Source organism: Macaca thibetana, chromosome 1, assembly GCF_024542745.1.
Source record: "Macaca thibetana thibetana isolate TM-01 chromosome 1, ASM2454274v1, whole genome shotgun sequence".
Taxonomy (NCBI): Eukaryota; Metazoa; Chordata; class Mammalia; order Primates; family Cercopithecidae; genus Macaca; species Macaca thibetana.
In genome coordinates this window covers 51,338,205-51,354,718 of record NC_065578.1, presented here as the reverse complement: position 1 = coordinate 51,354,718, position 16,514 = coordinate 51,338,205, and the positions used below count along the sequence as shown (strand labels likewise).

The following is a 16,514-nucleotide window of genomic DNA, read 5'->3' as shown; positions in this document are numbered from 1 at the left end:
AAATGGAGACTAAAGTTTATATAAATCCTGACAGGATGTTTTGACAAAATTTTGACATTGCTTGTTCTATCTTTTTTTTTTTTTTTGAGAAAGGATGTTCCCCTGTTGCCCAGGCGAGAGTGCTGTGGCGCGATCTTGGCTCACGGCAGCCTCCCCTCCGGGTTCCCAGGTTCAAGCGATTCTCCTGCCTCAGCCTCCTGAGTAGCTGGAACTACAGGGGCCCACCACCACGCCCAGCCAATTTTTGTATTTTTAGTAGAAATCAGGTTTCACAATATTGGCCAGGCTGATCTTGAATTCCTGACCTCAAGCAATCCATCCACCTCGGCCTCCCAAAGCATTGGGATTACAGGCATAAGCCACCGTGCCCGGCCCTATCTATCTTATCTTATCTTATCTTATCTTATATTTCTATCTATCTATCTATCTATCTATCTACCTACCTACCTACCTACCTACCTACCTATTTAGAGATGAGGTCTCACTATTGTTGCCCAGGCTGGAGTGGAGTGCAGTGGCTATTCTCAGACATGATCCCACTACTGATCAGGATGGGAGTTTTGAGCTGCTCCATTCCCATCCTGGGTCAGTTTACCCCTCCTTAGGCAACCTGGTGGTTTCCCACTTCCAGGAGGTCACCCCCTCCCAGGAGGTCACCATACTGATGCCAAACTTAGTGCAGACACCAATCGGCATAGCACACTACAGCCCAGAACTCCTGGGCTCAGGCAATCTTCCTGCCTCAGCCTCCCAAGTAACTGGGACTACAGGCACATGCCACCACACACAGTCAATGTATTTTAACAAAGAGAATTTTGATATAGACTCTGTTGGGCTATGAAACAAATCATAAAAACATGTACAATTTACTCTTTCTTCATTTTAATAAAATGAAATCTCACAGATAAACACCAAACCTTAATCATTAAAGGTTAGGAAAGAACCAAACCATATTGCAAACAGAAATGCATACTTTTTCATTAATCTTACCAAAAAGGCTCCAGAACTGCTGTTTTTTTAACTTTATATGGAAATTATGCCATCCAAAGGAACTAAAGGATTGTATAATAAACCAGAACAAGAATTTCAGCTCAAAATCACCACTATAGGCCGGGCGCGGTGGCTCACACCTGTAATCCCAGCACTTTGGGGGGCCAAAGCAGGTGGATCACAAGGTCAGGAGTTCAAGACCAGCCTGGTCAAGATGGTGAAACCCCATCTCTACTAAAAATACAGAAATTAGCTGGACATGGTGGCGGGTGCCTGTAATCCCAGCTACTCAGGAGGCTGAGGCAGAGAATTGCTTGAATCCAGGAGGCGGAGGTTGCAGTGAGCCAAGATCATGCCACTGCACTCCAGCCTAGGCGACAGAGTGAGACTCCATCTAAAAAAAACAAAAAAAAACAAAAAACACCGCTATAGATTCTAAAAGTGAACTTCAGCGGGAAAATACCGTGGGTGATCCACTGCATGTAGAATGAAGGTCTAAAACTTGCACTTTGTTTACTCTCACAGTGGTTCCCTGTAGTATTTCCTAACCGGTTTGAAAAAACTTTAGAAACATTAGCAAGTAATTACTGCTGAGTTTGAACTATGTCTTAAAAAAACCTCATAGGGAGGCTTTAATACCTTGAATGAGTAACCAAAACATTGGGTGATATTCTACATATAAGACAATCACATTTGTATTTATATAAAATTATGTATCATTGAGAGGTAATGGCGAGTCTTAAAATCTGTCATGCCTGACTGCCTAGAAATGTTAATATGAAACTGGACTGTAAATTTTTAGAAATGCTTCAGTAGAGTTAAAGAAAAACTAAACTTAGGCATTACAATTGCCTTTTCTTAAGAAATATTCGTATTGCCTGGGCACAGTAGCTCGCCTGTAATCCCAGCACTTTGGGAGTCCGAGGCAGGCGGATCACAAGGTCAGGTGTTCAAGACCAGCCTGGCCAACACAGCGAAACCCCATCTCTACTCAAAACACAAAAATTAGCAGGGCGTAGTGACAGGTGCCCATAGTAAAAGCTACTCGGAAGGCTGGGTCAGGAGAACTGCTTCACCTGGGAAGTAGAGGTTACAGTGAGTCGAGATCACGCCACTGCACTCTAGCCTGGTCGACAGAGCGAGAGTCTATCTCAAAACAAAACAAAACAAAAAAATTCATGTTAAGGCTGGGCACAGTGGATCACGCCTGTAATCCCAGCACTTTGGGAGGCCGAGGCAGGTGGATCACTTGAGGTCAGTTCAAGACCAGCCTGGCCAACATGGTGAAAGCCCGTCACTACTAAAAATACAAAAATTAGCCAGGCGTGGTAGCGCGCACCTGTAGTCCCCACTACTAGGGAGGCTGAGGCGGGAGGATCGCTTGAACCAGGGAGACAGAGGTTGCAGTGAGCCAAGACTGAGCCACTGCACTCCTGCCTGGGTGACAGAGCAAGACTCCATCTCAAAAAAAAAAAAGAAAGAAATATTCATATTAATAGAAGACAACCTTTTATATAGCTGAAGTCCTCACACCACCATTCCTATCACCACCCAATGTGGTTAATCAGTTCCATCCACCAGAGTTCACTGTTTACTAAATAGGAAACTAGAAAGTTTACAGCTATTTTTTGTTTGTTTGTTTTTGAGATGAAGTTTCGCTTTTCTTGCCCAGGCTGGAGTGCAATGGTGCAGTCTTGGCTCACTGCAACCTCTACCTCCGCAGTTCAAGCGATTCTCCTGTCTCAGCCTCCCAAGTAGCTGGGATTACAGGTATCCACCACCATGCCCAGCTAATTTTTGTATTTTCAGGAGAGATGGGATTTCACTATATTGGCCAGGCTGGTCTTGAACTCCTGATCTCAGGCTATCTGCCCAACTCAGCCTCCCAAAGTGCTGGGATTACAGGCATGAGCCACCGTGCCTGGCCTACAGCTTTTATCCTCATGCCAAAAACATTCCTTATCATCAAAGAATCTGGCAATGTATCTGCAAGTAAAAGCTTCAACAATTTACCTAATGACTGTAAATAAAAGTTATTAACCAAGAGCATGGTGGCTCATGCCTGTAATCACAGCACTTTGGGAGGCTGTGGGTGGATCATTTGAGGTTAGGAGTTCCAGACCAGCCTGGCCAACATAATGAAACCTCACTTCTATTAAAAAAAACATTAAAAAGTTATGAACCACCAATAGAGCCTTATATTATCACTTCACACTCACTAGGATAGTTATAATCAAAAAAACAGATAACAAGTGTTGGTGAGGATGTGAAGAAATTGGAACCTTCATACAATGCAGGTGGGAATATAAAAAGGTGCAGCTACTTTGTAAAAACAAGCTGATAGGTTCTCGAAAGGTTAAACATACAGCTACCATTTGGCCCAGCAATTCCATCCCTATAAATACCCAAGAGAAATGAAAGCATATTTCCACACAATAATTTGCACATGTATGTTAACATTATTTATAGTAGCCAAAAAGTAGAAAGAGCCCCAACTGATGAATAAAATGTGGTATTTCCATACAATGGAATATTATTCAGCAATAAAAAGAAATGAAGTATTGACACTTGCTACTGAACCCTAAAACTATTATGCTAAGTAAGAGAAACCAGTCATATATGGTATGATTCCACTTACACGAAATGTCCTGAATAGATAAGTAAATCCATAGAGGCAGAAAGTAGTAGTTGCCTAGGACTAGAAGGATTAGGGAGATCCTGGGAGTGACTGTTAATGGCTACAAATTGCTTTTTGGAGTGATTAAAATGTTCTAAAATTAGAGAGCAGTGATGTTTGCACAACTCTGTGAATACATAATACTGTTCTAACTTTTTCAGTTCCGTAAATGGGCTGTTTACCATAATTTAAAAGAAAAATGTAAGTACTACTTAATTTGTAAAACAGAAAATACTTTATGCATTGAGTATCCCTTATCTAAAATACTTGGAACCAGAAGCATTCGGGACAGATTAGAATTGCGACGCAAATCTAAACACAAAATTCATTTGTTTCATATATACCTTATACACATAGCCTAAAGGTAATTTTATACACTATTTTTAATAATTTTGTACATGAAACAAAGTTTTGACTATTTTGATTGTGATCCATCACACGAGGTTAGGCGTGGAATTTTCCACTTGTGACATGATGTCAGTGCTCAAAAAGTTTTGGATCTTTGAGCATTTCGAATTTCAGACTTTTGGATTAGGGATGCTCAACCTGTAAAAACAGCACTTTTCACATTATTTTATTAAATAAAATTTACCATTATAAAGCACAAGATATTCTACTAACCCCATAACCAAATACTAATTCTACTGACACCTTGGTTCCTCCTTAATTTAGCAATCTCTAATAGTTCAAAATTGGATCATGCTGATTTTACTTATTATTAGTAAACTATATAAATAATTAACAATCTGGCCAGCCTGGTGGCTCACGCCTGTAATCCCAGCACTTTGGGAGGCCGAGGCGGGCAGATCATGAGGTCAGGAGATGGATACCATCCTGGCTAACACGGTGAAACTCCATCTCTACTAAAAATGCAAAAAAATTAGCCAGCTGTGATGGCAGGCACCTGTAGTCCCAGCTACTCAGGAGGCTGAGGCAGGAGAATGGCGTGAACCCGGGAGGTGGAGCTTGCCGTGAGCCAAGATCACACCACTGCACTCCAGCCTGGGCGACACAGTGAGACTCCATCTCAAAACAAACAAACAAACAAAAAAACAAATTAACAATCTTTCAAGCTCTTTTTTCAAAACTCAAGAGAAATATATTTTCCACTTCCAGAGTCCAGATTTAACAGGACTCATGGGACTGAACTCTGATTTACCCATTATATCATTTAATACTCACAATAATCCTGTAAGGTGACCATTATCAGTCACATTTTATAAAAAAGTAAATTGAGACTTAAAGAGGGTAAGAAACTTGTCCAAGGTTATAAGACTGACAGGCTATTAAATCTAGTTCTTGCCTACTGCAGTTTATAAGGAAAAGTCTATGTTCTGAAAACAGTTAAGTAAATTTAATAAATTGAGAGTTTTTTGAAAACTAAATATGTGAACTATTTCTATTCAGTGCCTGCAACTATATATTTTCCAATGATTATTATATACAGTTGTCTCTCTGTGTCTGTGGAGGATTGGTTCCAGGAACCCACAGGATACCAAAATCTGTGGATGCTCAAATCCCTTATATAAAATGGCACAGTATTCGCATATAACCTATGCATATCCTCCTGTATACTTTAAATCATATCTAGATTACTTACAATGCCAAATACAATGTAAGTGCTATGCAAGTCAACTGTTATACTGTCTTGGGTTTTTACTTGTATTATTTTTATTAGTGTATGATTACTTTTGTGTGTATGTGTGTGTGTGGATATTTTTGAGCCTTGGTTGGTAGGTCCCACAGATACAGAGGTCTGACCGTACCAAGAATGTAGCTCTATATAATGCAGGTCAAGTATACAAAAGTAAAATTAAAGATCAACGTAAAACACTGAAAATAAATAATCTGCAACAAGTATACCCTATACTAAGGGAATACTAATTTATTGGCTAAAACTGAAATGGAAAATATACTAAGATCGAAATTGTTTTCCATAAAAAAATTCCAAAGAATTCCAAAAGTAGACTTAGTCTAAAAAAAATAAAGCAACCAAGTTTTAAGTCACGCAGAAATCCCAACGCCTGATTTTTGTTTTTCCCAAAAGGAAGAAAGAAATGTACATTTATTGAGCACCTCCTGCATGACAAACACTGAGCTAATTGCTTTCGGTTACTTTTATCTCATGGAACCTGTTCTACTTTGCTGGGAGGGGTAGTGTTACTCCAATAGTACATAAGAAACTCAGAATCTAAATGTCACATTGCTCTAAGAGGTGTAGTAAGGATTCCTGCTCACATCCGACTCCATACTCTGTACCACATTATGCAATTAACAACCATAAAACACACATATATACACCATCCCTTTAGGAACATAAGAACTTAAGCTAAAATCCAGGCAATTATCTTTTAAACAAGCTTTGTGCCTTGCAACCAGTCTGTGGCTAGCACGTTAACAAGGTGCCAAATAAAAGTTTACTGAATGGAATGAACGGTGGTAGCTTAGCAACAGAGGAAGGAATTACCATCTCTACTCACTCTACCTTTCTAAAGGAGTTAATACGAAACTATCACCAGGCAAAATAAACAATTATTTCCTTAAACAAAACACTGAATCAGGAATTGGAAGAGAAAGGAATAATCATATATAAAAATTATTATCAATGTCCTTAAAGGGCAAGATGAGACACAGACGCCTTAAACAGAGATTTAGTACGTTCCACTCAATTACAACACTTGTCTGACCTACCTTGTAACAGTTAATTAAAGGTATTCTGCTTCCACAGGACAAGTTTAGTAGAGCCCTTGGTCATTTTTGTGTTTCCCAGAATACCTACAACAGGATCTGGCACTTAAAAGCCAAAACTCCATAAAAATATTTTACAGATTGTAATACCTTTTCAGATGTATTTATCCTAAAAGCCTTGCAAGGTAAGCATAATAACTGAAGTATATGCATTTTATAGACAATGACATTGGTGTCCATTAAGTGCCAAAGTAAATAACGAGGTGTTCTATCACACCACAGCTATCACAGGAGGCTCTCAATAAATGGTTGCTGATTGGATTAGCTGTCCCTCAAAATATCATTTTTCTTTCTAAGATTATTTACTACAAGAAATGACATCCTTTGAGCTGGAGCTGCAAGGAAGTGGGAAAAAAAAAAAAGAAATGACTATTGCCACTAAAGATTTGTAATTTTGCTAGAAAACAGACACCTTCCTTCGGCTCAGCAAGGTTAGTTAATTTTAAATTTACTGTATCAGTGATTCTCAAACTTCAGTAGGCCTAAGAATCAGGGAGACTGATAAAAATTAAGTTCTTTGGGCCATCGTCATCCCTAGAATTTCAATTCAAGGGACCAAGAATCCATATATTACATATAATACCTATGTTATATATATAACAAGCACTCTCAACTGATTCTAATGTTGGTGGTCTTTAGGGACACACTGAGAACTGTATTCGACTGAATTCGAACTGTATTCAAATGGAGTATCGCTCTGTTGCCCAGGTTGGAGTCAGTGGCCCAATCTAGGCTCACTGCAACGTCTGCCTCCCGGCTTCAAATGATTTCATGCCTCAGCCTCCAGAGTAGCTGGGGCTACAGGTGCGTGCCACAACACCCGGCTAATTTTTTTATTTTTAGTAGAGACGGGGTTTCACCATATTGGCCAGGCTGGTCTCGAACTTCTGACCTCGTGATCCACCTGCCTCGGAGGGGGGCATCTTGCTTACATTGCCCAGGCCGGACTGGAACTCCTAGGATCAAGGGGTCCTCCCAATTCAGCCTCCCCAGTAGGCCTAGCCATCACACTTTGCCTGAATTAGACTTTTAAAAATCTAAATTAACCTACCAAAATAACTGGTAATCAAGCCAATAATTAACAGAAATACTTAAAATCTGACAAAAACAATGCAAGCCTACAGCATGTAAGACAGTAGATCTTCAAAAACGTGTACCATGCCAAACTTTCTCCCTACATGGAGACCCCATGCTGCATAGAAAGTTAAGTTAGGGATCTTTTAGGTAGTTACCCATATTCTTCTGTTTCAATTGATGAATTCAACTACGGTTCCAATGTAATTTGGTAAAATATTTTTATAGGTCCTATACAAATGGCAATGTAAAATGGAGCAGTCAGATAATTTTAAACCTAATATACAGAAATAATTTTAAAAATCACTGTCAGTACAAGCCCATTATAAACCTGTACTGTTTACAATCTGTGAGATTATGGGTGATTTCTCCTATTATTATTTATTAAGAGCCAACACGGTACCTTTCCATACTTTCCAAATTTTCTACAAAAAGCATACTTTTTCATGATTATAAAAGTTTTGCAAGTACCTATAAGTCTTATAACTTTCACACACATAACAGGAAACCAGGAATAACCTGTAATCACATTTCTCACAAAACATAAATATCTGACTTACGGTATCAAACTGTAAGTACTAACATTTTCCAACATTAATATCAGAACAAATCATTTTATTTCTAAAATTTAGTATGTGTCCCATTTCCTTCAGATATTTATTAGAGTAGCTGGCACTTAAAGAGGACTTAAAATCCTCTTGCCAACCATTATCTGGATCTCTTTAAGTGGAACATTTTCGTACCGAACACTGAAGCATAAAAATATTTCCTCTGGCGGCGGGGGGTGGGGGGAGGACAGACCTTTGTAAAAGACGTTTTTATAACTGTGAGTGTTTATCTAGAAAACTTAGCATCGCAAAGATGCGATGGGGCTTTCTCCAAGGCAGACCACGCTTAGAGACAAAATACAATACAAGGAGGCTGGGCTGAGCAACCGGCAGGTGATGAAATTTCACCTCAAATAAGACGCAAAAGGTTGTTCTCGAGCAAGTCAGATCCATGAATGACACTCTAGGAGTACCACGGGCTCTCTTGGTCCCGCACTCTCTGCACCCCAATTCTCACCCTGGCCGCCTTCTCCTCCCCATTCCCCCGCCACTACCGGGATTCTGAGGTACTCGGTATGGGACGCGGGGAAGCCAAAGCTGTTTGCAAACAGGCGTCATCTACCTCCCTCTGGGATGTACGTGCAGGGCCCAGGCTAAGAGGCTGCGCTCGGCCCGGGCCCATGCAAACCCGAAAGGCGGCCGTGCTCCTGCCGGCCCCCAGCTCCACACACCGGGCCGCGCCGGAACCGAGGCCGGGGCGAGGGCTTCCCAACGGCGCGGGGCCTAGTCGCCCCCCACGGCCTTCAGCCTCCCGGGGGACGCAGGCAGAAAGGGCTGAGGCCCCAGGACCGCAGAGTGGGGGAGGCGGCCGCAGTGGCAGGACGCCCCGTCCGCCCGGCCCGAGGGCTGCCGCCAAGGCCCCCACAAGCGGCGGGAGGCGGGCGAGCCCCGGACCGCGCCGCGCCACACTCACCTCGAGCAGCGGCCGCCTCCGCTTCAGCATGGCCAGGGGGGTCGTCCCTGAGCCGAAAGCCTCCTCCGGAGGGCACCGGCGCGGCCCCAGGCGCCACCGCGAAACCTCCCACTCCTGTAGGAGCTGCGGTAGCTGCGGCTGCGGCTGCTACTGCTACAGCTGCTGAGGCCCGGCACCCGCCCAGCCGCATCGGCGCCCGGGCCGCGGCAGCCACGCGGATCCCGGAGGAGCGCCGCCGAGCCAGGCCGGGGGCGCAAGGCTGCGGCGGGACGACCGAGGTGCAGCCGGCGGGGATCCTCAGCGAAGCCTCCAGCGTCGGGTGGCCGCTCCTGCCGCCGGCGCCGCTGGGCCACAGCGCCCCCTGGACCCCACGTCCGGCTACGGCGTCGGGACTGCGGCGGCCGCGCCGGGCACGAGCCGCAGGGAACGCTAAGGAGCGCGGCCTGGGGGCGGCGAGGGCCCCGCGCTCCCTGCGCAGCCCGCGGCCCGCGGCCGGCCGGGGACTCCACTTCCCGGGAACCGGAAGCCCCTCAGTTCCCACCAAACCCTTGACGTTCCCCGCCCCCCGCCAGACCCGAGCACCTTTTCCTTCTCTCCCGAAGGTACGTGAACGTTCTTGTCACTCGGACCCGCACCTGAGAGCAGGAATGTAAGGGAATCCCTTCGTTTGTCTCTCCCGGCTTCGGGGGTGGCGGGGAGACCCCGTTCTAATCCCTTTAATGCGTCTGGATGAAAGAAGAGTGACCCAGAACAAACCTTTTTTTCAAACATACACACACTCCTCTCCCAAAACAGACGAAGGAATTGTCTTTGACCTTAACTTTTTTTTTTTATCCACTGTGTAGATCATTACAGAAATTTTCTACAGATACCAACGAAACCCTTAACACCTAAACCACCACCCCCACAAAACAAATATGAAAATATATATGTATATATATGCCCAGCCAGAGAAGAGAATAGCCAAAGGGTTGTCCTGAAATTCATAAACAACTTAAAGGTAAGCAAAGAATCACCCATCTTTTACTAACACCCTCCCCGTCCCAACCTCTTCTCTCCCACCTCCACCCCTCATCCCAGCCGAATCCTAGTAATGCTCTGAAGGAAGGAAATTATTACACAGTGGGGGCTATGGAATCATTCTGTTTACAGATGCCCCATATTTGATCCCAATCACCCTCTAGGGTGCAAACGTCAGAACCAAAAACAAACAAGACTGTCAAAGGGGAAGTAGGGAAAGATAATTCTCCAAATCCTCTGATCCCCAAATTTTCCAAATACATTTTTTTGACAGAGTGGTGGTATATTAGAATGTGTAGTGACTTTGGTGTCAGACGCATACTGACACTACCAGTTCCAGTTCTGTCATCTATAGCTTTATGACCCTGGGCAAGTTATGTAACATTTTTGAACCTCAGTTTTCTCCTGCCTGCCTTGCTGGTTGTTGTGCAGATTGGAGATAAAGAGACTGGCCCATAGAAGATACTCAATAAATGCTAGTTCCAATTTTTATTGGTTCCAGTTCTTTTTCTTAGGCTCAATTTTGTACTCATCTGTTTTTGTTTCTCATTCTCTGTGTGTGTGTGTGTGTGTGTGTGTGTATGTGTGTGTGTAAGTGTATTCCTATCAAAAGATGGATGCTCCATTCTTCATCCTCCCTAGTCTGGGTGCAACTTCCCTAAATTTCACTAATGGGTTTATGTAACACCCCTCTACAGAAGAATAGAGCCTCATGCACTGGATCCTATGACATTCTATTGTACAGCAGATATCAGCATGCAACCAGTATTTTTTATGTATAAAAAATGTTATAAGGCAATCTCACCTTACCTTAGGTTATGGCCTAATGATGATAAATAATAATGAGAAACTACAGGAATGATTCATTTAATAATTGAGCAGCCACCACGGAGAAGCTGTCACCTAGTAGCTCTCTTAATGAAAGCTGTTCCTGTATAATCCTAACTGTGCCTTTGCCACATACTCCTGAGTCACAAAAAAATCACTATACCCTTTCTATAACAAGAGAAACTGGGGCTCTAAGGGAAACCGTGATTCATCCTCGCAGTGATTCTATGAATTAGGTGCTATGCTACCACCATTTTACATGTGAAATACATCCAACCTAAGGAAAAGCTGTAAGTAGACCCTGAGATTCCCTTCAGTCCCCAACCTGATGCCCCAACAGTGCTTTCAGCAATATTAATAAAATGCTGTAAGGGTCATTTGTTGCTACAAAATTTTCAGTCGAGAGAAATGGGCCCTTCTACTGATTGAGATCATTAACTCTGTAACCTAATATTAGCACTGTATTTTTCATGCCTAGATCACTGCCACCACAGGAAACCTGCATTTGTTTATGAATAATCATGCAACCCAGGGCATAGCTACTACATGAAGAAGATGATTCATTTGTTCCCAAGACCAGTTTCCTCTTGCTTCACACTTTCTCTCCTTGTTGCTGAAAGCAGCTGCCTTTATCATCACCACCTCCTCCCCGATCAGAGTAGTCCACTTTAAATCCTTTCATACTCTACAATTTCATTCCATCGTTTTCAGTTTGCCTTCTGCTCCTAAAATGTCTCTCACCTGTTTTCCTCTCTTCTACTGTAAATCTCTTGTTCATTTTAATCTACTTTGGCCTTCTGTCAATTGATTTGGCTACCCTACTCTCAATTTTGCATTGATTTCCACTATTAGCTAGCAACTGTAAAATGTCTCTGTATTCCCAACCTGGTAGACCTCCCCACTTTCATTTTTATACTGTCTACATCCTGTAGAAAGCCAATATTCTAAGAATTTTTTTTTCAACAGAGTTTAAGCTCTAGCACCCCAAGCAAAATATTCTTTGCTCTTTAAAATTAGTTTTTAAAATTCAGGCCAAAAAGATACCCGTTTCCTGACTTGGTGAATGGCACCATCATCCACCCAGGTGCCCAAGCCAAAAATCTTGGATTCATTCTTAACTCTTGCCTCTTTCTCCTGGGCAAGTAGTTACAAAGCCTGATAAATTTTACTTTTTTGCTTTTTAAATTTCTCTTCTCCTGTCTAACTCCACTGCCACTCACTTTGATCTAGTAAATATGCTCAATAAATTATAGGTGAACTGAATGAAAAAAAGGAAGAAGGAATGAATGCATGTTCTATTTGGATATAAGAGTAAATACTGGTCGGGCGCGGTGGCTCATGCCTGTAATCCCAGCACTTTGGGAGGCCGAGGCATGTGGATCACCTGAGGTCAGGAGTTCAAGATCAGTCTGGCCAACATGGTGAAACCCCATCTCTACAAAAATACAAAAATTAGCCAGGCATGATGGCGAGTGCCTGTAATTCCAGCTTCTCGGGAGGCTGGGGCAGGAAAATCACTTCAACGCGGGAGGCAGAGGTTGCTGTGAGCCAAGATCGCACCATTGCACTCCAGCCTGAGCAACAGAGCAAGACTCAGTCTCAAAAAAAAAACAAAAAACAAAAAAGTAAATACTATAGAAAAGTTTGTTTAAAGGAAGGCACAAAACCCCTTCCATGCTCCTATTAACCCTTGTGCTTCCTAATTTGTAACTACTCATCACTGTAGAGTCAGTATCTATTTACTTATATGTCTCCATTGCCAAATTGTAAGCCCCTGTGGGATGGGTTCAGTGTTTGATTCATATCTGTGTCCCTAGAACCAGTCTCAGCACAAAGTACACCCCAGAGAATGTTAAGCTGAACTGAACCTCCCTCATCAGACTGTAGATAGCCTGCATCCCACATGCTCAGTGACTTTTTAGGACTTTTCCCTTAAATTTCAGGGCCCACAAAAAATAAGACTCCTGGCCGGGCACAGTGGCTCACACCTGTAATCCTAGCACTTTGGGAGGCTGAGACTGGCAGCTCACAAGGTCAGGAGATCAAGACCATCCCGGCCAACATGGTGAAACCCTATCTCTACTAAAAATACAAAAATTAGCCAGGCATGGTGGTATGTGCCTGTAATCCCAGCTACTCAGGAGGCTGAGGCAGGAGAATCACTTGAACCCAGGAGGCGGAGGTTGCGGTGAGCTGAGACCACGCCACTGCACTCCAGACTGGGCAACAAAGTGAAACTCCGTCTCAAAAAAAAAAAAAAAGTTACCAGGCATGGTGGCAAGAGCCTATAGTCCAGGCTACTTGGGAGGCTGAGGCAGGAGGATCGCTTGAGCCCAGGAGTTTGAGGTTACAGTAAGCTATGATTGCCCCACTACACTCCAGCCTTGGAGACAGAGTGAGACCCTGCCTCTAAAAGTAAAAAAATTATTTTTAAAAAATTAGCAAAGCAGTTCTCATTCTAGGAGATGAGGATATGTAACTAATCAAATATATGGACAAAGATATATGCAAAAATATGTTAATTGTAGGTTTTACTGTAAGTTTATAACATAATGTGAGGAAAACCCTAAATAAATTAAATTAAAATGCCTCCACATGCCAGGCACTTTGACCCAAGCCTGTAATCCCAGCACTTTGGGAGGCCAAGGTGAGTGGATCATCTGAGGTCAGGAGTTTGAGATCAGCCTGGCCAACATGGCAAAACCCCATCTCTACTAAAAATATAGAAATTAGCTGGGCATGGTGGTGCATGCCTGTAATCCCAGCTACTCAGGAGGCTGAGGCAGGAGAATTGCTTGAACCTGGGAGGCAGAGGTTGCAGTGAGCTGAGATCATGCCACTGCACTCCAGTCTGGGCAACTAGAGGGAAACTCCATTAAAAAAAAAAAAAAAAAAAAAAAAAAAAACCACTCAACACAAAGAAGTATTATGCATCCATTAACAATTGTTTTTAAATAATTTTAAATATTGAAAACTGCTAATGATTCAATATCAAGTTAATAAGACACAGTGTTAAGTAAAAAAAGACTATTATCCCAATTATGTGCTTTTTATACTTACAAAATATATAAATATGATACTTAGAAGGAAATAGTTCAAAATGTTATATGTTTGTGGAATTTTTTGATTTTTTAATTTTGGAATAATATCAGATTTAAAGAAAAGTTGAAAAAATAGTACCCCAAAATCCCACATACTTTTCACCCATATCTAACCACATTTGCTTCATCACTCTCTGTCTCACTCTTGCTCTATGTTTCTTCTATCTCTATAGAGAGATATAGATTTTGTATTTGTCTGTTCTCAAGCTGTTATGAAGAAATATCTGAGACTGAGTAATTTATAATGAAGAGGTTTAATTCACTCACAGTTCTGCATGGCTGGGGAAGCCTCAGGAAACTTACAATCATGGTAGAAGGCATCTCTTCACAGGGCAGCAGGAGAGAGAATGAGTGCCAAACAAAAGGGAAAGCCCCTTATAAAATTGTCAGATCTCATGAGAACTCACTATCATGAGAACAGTGTGGGGAGGGAGAACTGCCCCCATGATTCAATTATCTCCACCTGGTCCCACCCTTGACACGGGATTTTTTTTTTTTTTAATGGAGTCTCACTCTGTTGCCCAGGCTGGAGTGCAGTGGCACGATCTCGGCTCACTGTAACCTCCACCTCCCAGGTTCAAGCGATTCTGCCTCAGCCTCCCAAGTAGCTGAGATTACAAGCATGCACCACCATGCCCGGCTAATTTTTTTAGTTTTTTAGTAGAGATGAGGTTTCACCATATTGGCCAGGCTGGTCTCAAACTCCTGAACTTGTGATCCGCCTGTCTCGGCCTCCCAAAGTGCTGGGATTACAGGTGTGAGCCACCTCCCCTGGCCATGACACAGGATTATTACAATTCAAGATGAGATTTCAGTGGGGACATAGCCAAACCATATCAGATGTATAAAGAGGCTATTGTAATTTTTTTTTTTTTCTGAGACGAAGTCTCGCTCAGCCACCCAGGCTAGAGTGCAGTGGTGTGATCTTGGCTCACAGCAACCTCTGCCCCCTGGGTTCAAGTGATTCTGCCTCAGCCTCCCAAGTAGCTGGGACTACAGGCACATGCCACCAAGCCCAGCTAGTTTTTGTATTTTTAGTAGAGAAGGCGTTTCACCGTGTTGGCCAGGATGGTCTTGATCTCTTGACCTCGTGATCTGCCTGCCTTGGCCTCCCAACGTGCTGGGATTACAGGTGTGAGCCACTGTGCCCAGCCTAATTATTATTTTTTTTTTAAGAGACACTGTTGCTCTGTTGCCCAGGCTGGAGTGCAGTGGTGCAGTCACAACTCACTGCAGCCTTGAACTCCTGGGCTCAAAGAACCCTCTTGCCTCAGCCTCCTGAGTAGCTGGGACTGCAAACATGCACCACCATACCTGGCTTATTTATTTATTTATTTATTTATTTATTTATTTATTTATTGGTAGAGGCGAGGTCTCACTGTGTTGCTTAGGCTAGTCCCAAACTCCTGGCCTCAAGCAATCCTCCTGCCTCAGCCTCCCAAAGTACTGAGATTATAGGCCTGAGCCACCATGCCTGGCCCATTGTAATCTTCTAATCTATCCCTAAATATTTTTCTGTGTATTTCATCAAAACAAAGACAGAGTACATATATCACAGTATAATTATCAAAATTAAAAACTTAACATTGATACAGTACTGTGATCTCATCTGTGACCTTGGATGGGCATGATGGATCACACCTGTAATCCCAGCACTTTGAGAGGCCAAGGTGGGAGGATCACTTTAGCTCACAAGTATGAGACCAGCCTGGGCAACATAGCAAGACCCCTATCTCTACAAAAAAAAAAAAAATTTGGCCAGGCACAGCGGCTCACACTGGTAATCCCCGAATTTTGAGATGCTGAGGCGGGAAGATCACCTGAGGTTGGGAGTTTGAGACCAGCCTGACCAACATGGAGAAACCCCGTCTCTACTAAAAATACAAAATTAGTCAGACGTGGTGGCACATCCCTGTAATCCCAGCTACTCAGGAGGCTGAGGCAGAAGAATCACTTGAACCCAGGAGGTGGAGGTTACTGTGAGCCGAGATTGCGCCATTGCACACCAGCCTGGGCAACAAGAGCAAAACTCTGTCTCAAAAAAAACAATTTTTTTTTTTTTTCAGGCCAGGCACAGTGGCTTATGCCCATAATCTCAGCACTTTGAGAGGCCAAGGTGGGCAGATCACCTGAGGTCAGGAGTTCAAGACCAGCCTGGCCAAAAGGGTGAAACCCCATTTCTACTAAAAATACAAAAATTAGCCGGGCCTGGTGGATCACACCTGTAGTCCCAGCTACTTGGGTGGCTGAGGCACAAGAACTGTTTGACCCTGGGAGGCAGAAGTTACAGTAAGCTGAGATCACACCACTGAACTCCAGCTAGGGCAACAGAGTGAGACTCCATCTCCTGCCTCAGCCTCCCAAGTAGCTGGGACTACAGGCGTGTGCCACCACACCTGGCTTATTTTTGTATTTTTAGTAGAGATGGGTTTTCGCCATGTTAGCCAGGCCAATTTCGAACTTGTGACCTCAGGAGATACGCCCTCTTTGGCCTCCCAAAGTGCTGGAAATACAGGCGTGAGCGACCATGCCTGGCCTAACATTATTTATAGAAA

The 16,514-nt window shown here is 43.2% G+C and overlaps 1 protein-coding gene across 4 annotated transcripts in view; it reads right to left on the bottom strand.

Moving 5' to 3' along the window:
- ZFYVE9 (zinc finger FYVE-type containing 9) overlaps positions 1 to 9,416 on the bottom strand; it is a 209,133-nt gene extending 199,717 nt beyond the window's left edge. For 2 of the 4 annotated variants that reach the window (XM_050802611.1, XM_050802631.1), the window contains exon 1: positions 9,011 to 9,416. The gene's annotated coding sequence lies outside the window, so the exon portion shown is untranslated. The remainder of the gene's footprint in view (positions 1 to 9,010) is intronic. The other 2 variants (XM_050802616.1, XM_050802624.1) reach the window with 2 other exon arrangements.
- Positions 9,417 to 16,514: the final 7,098 nt, after the last annotated feature.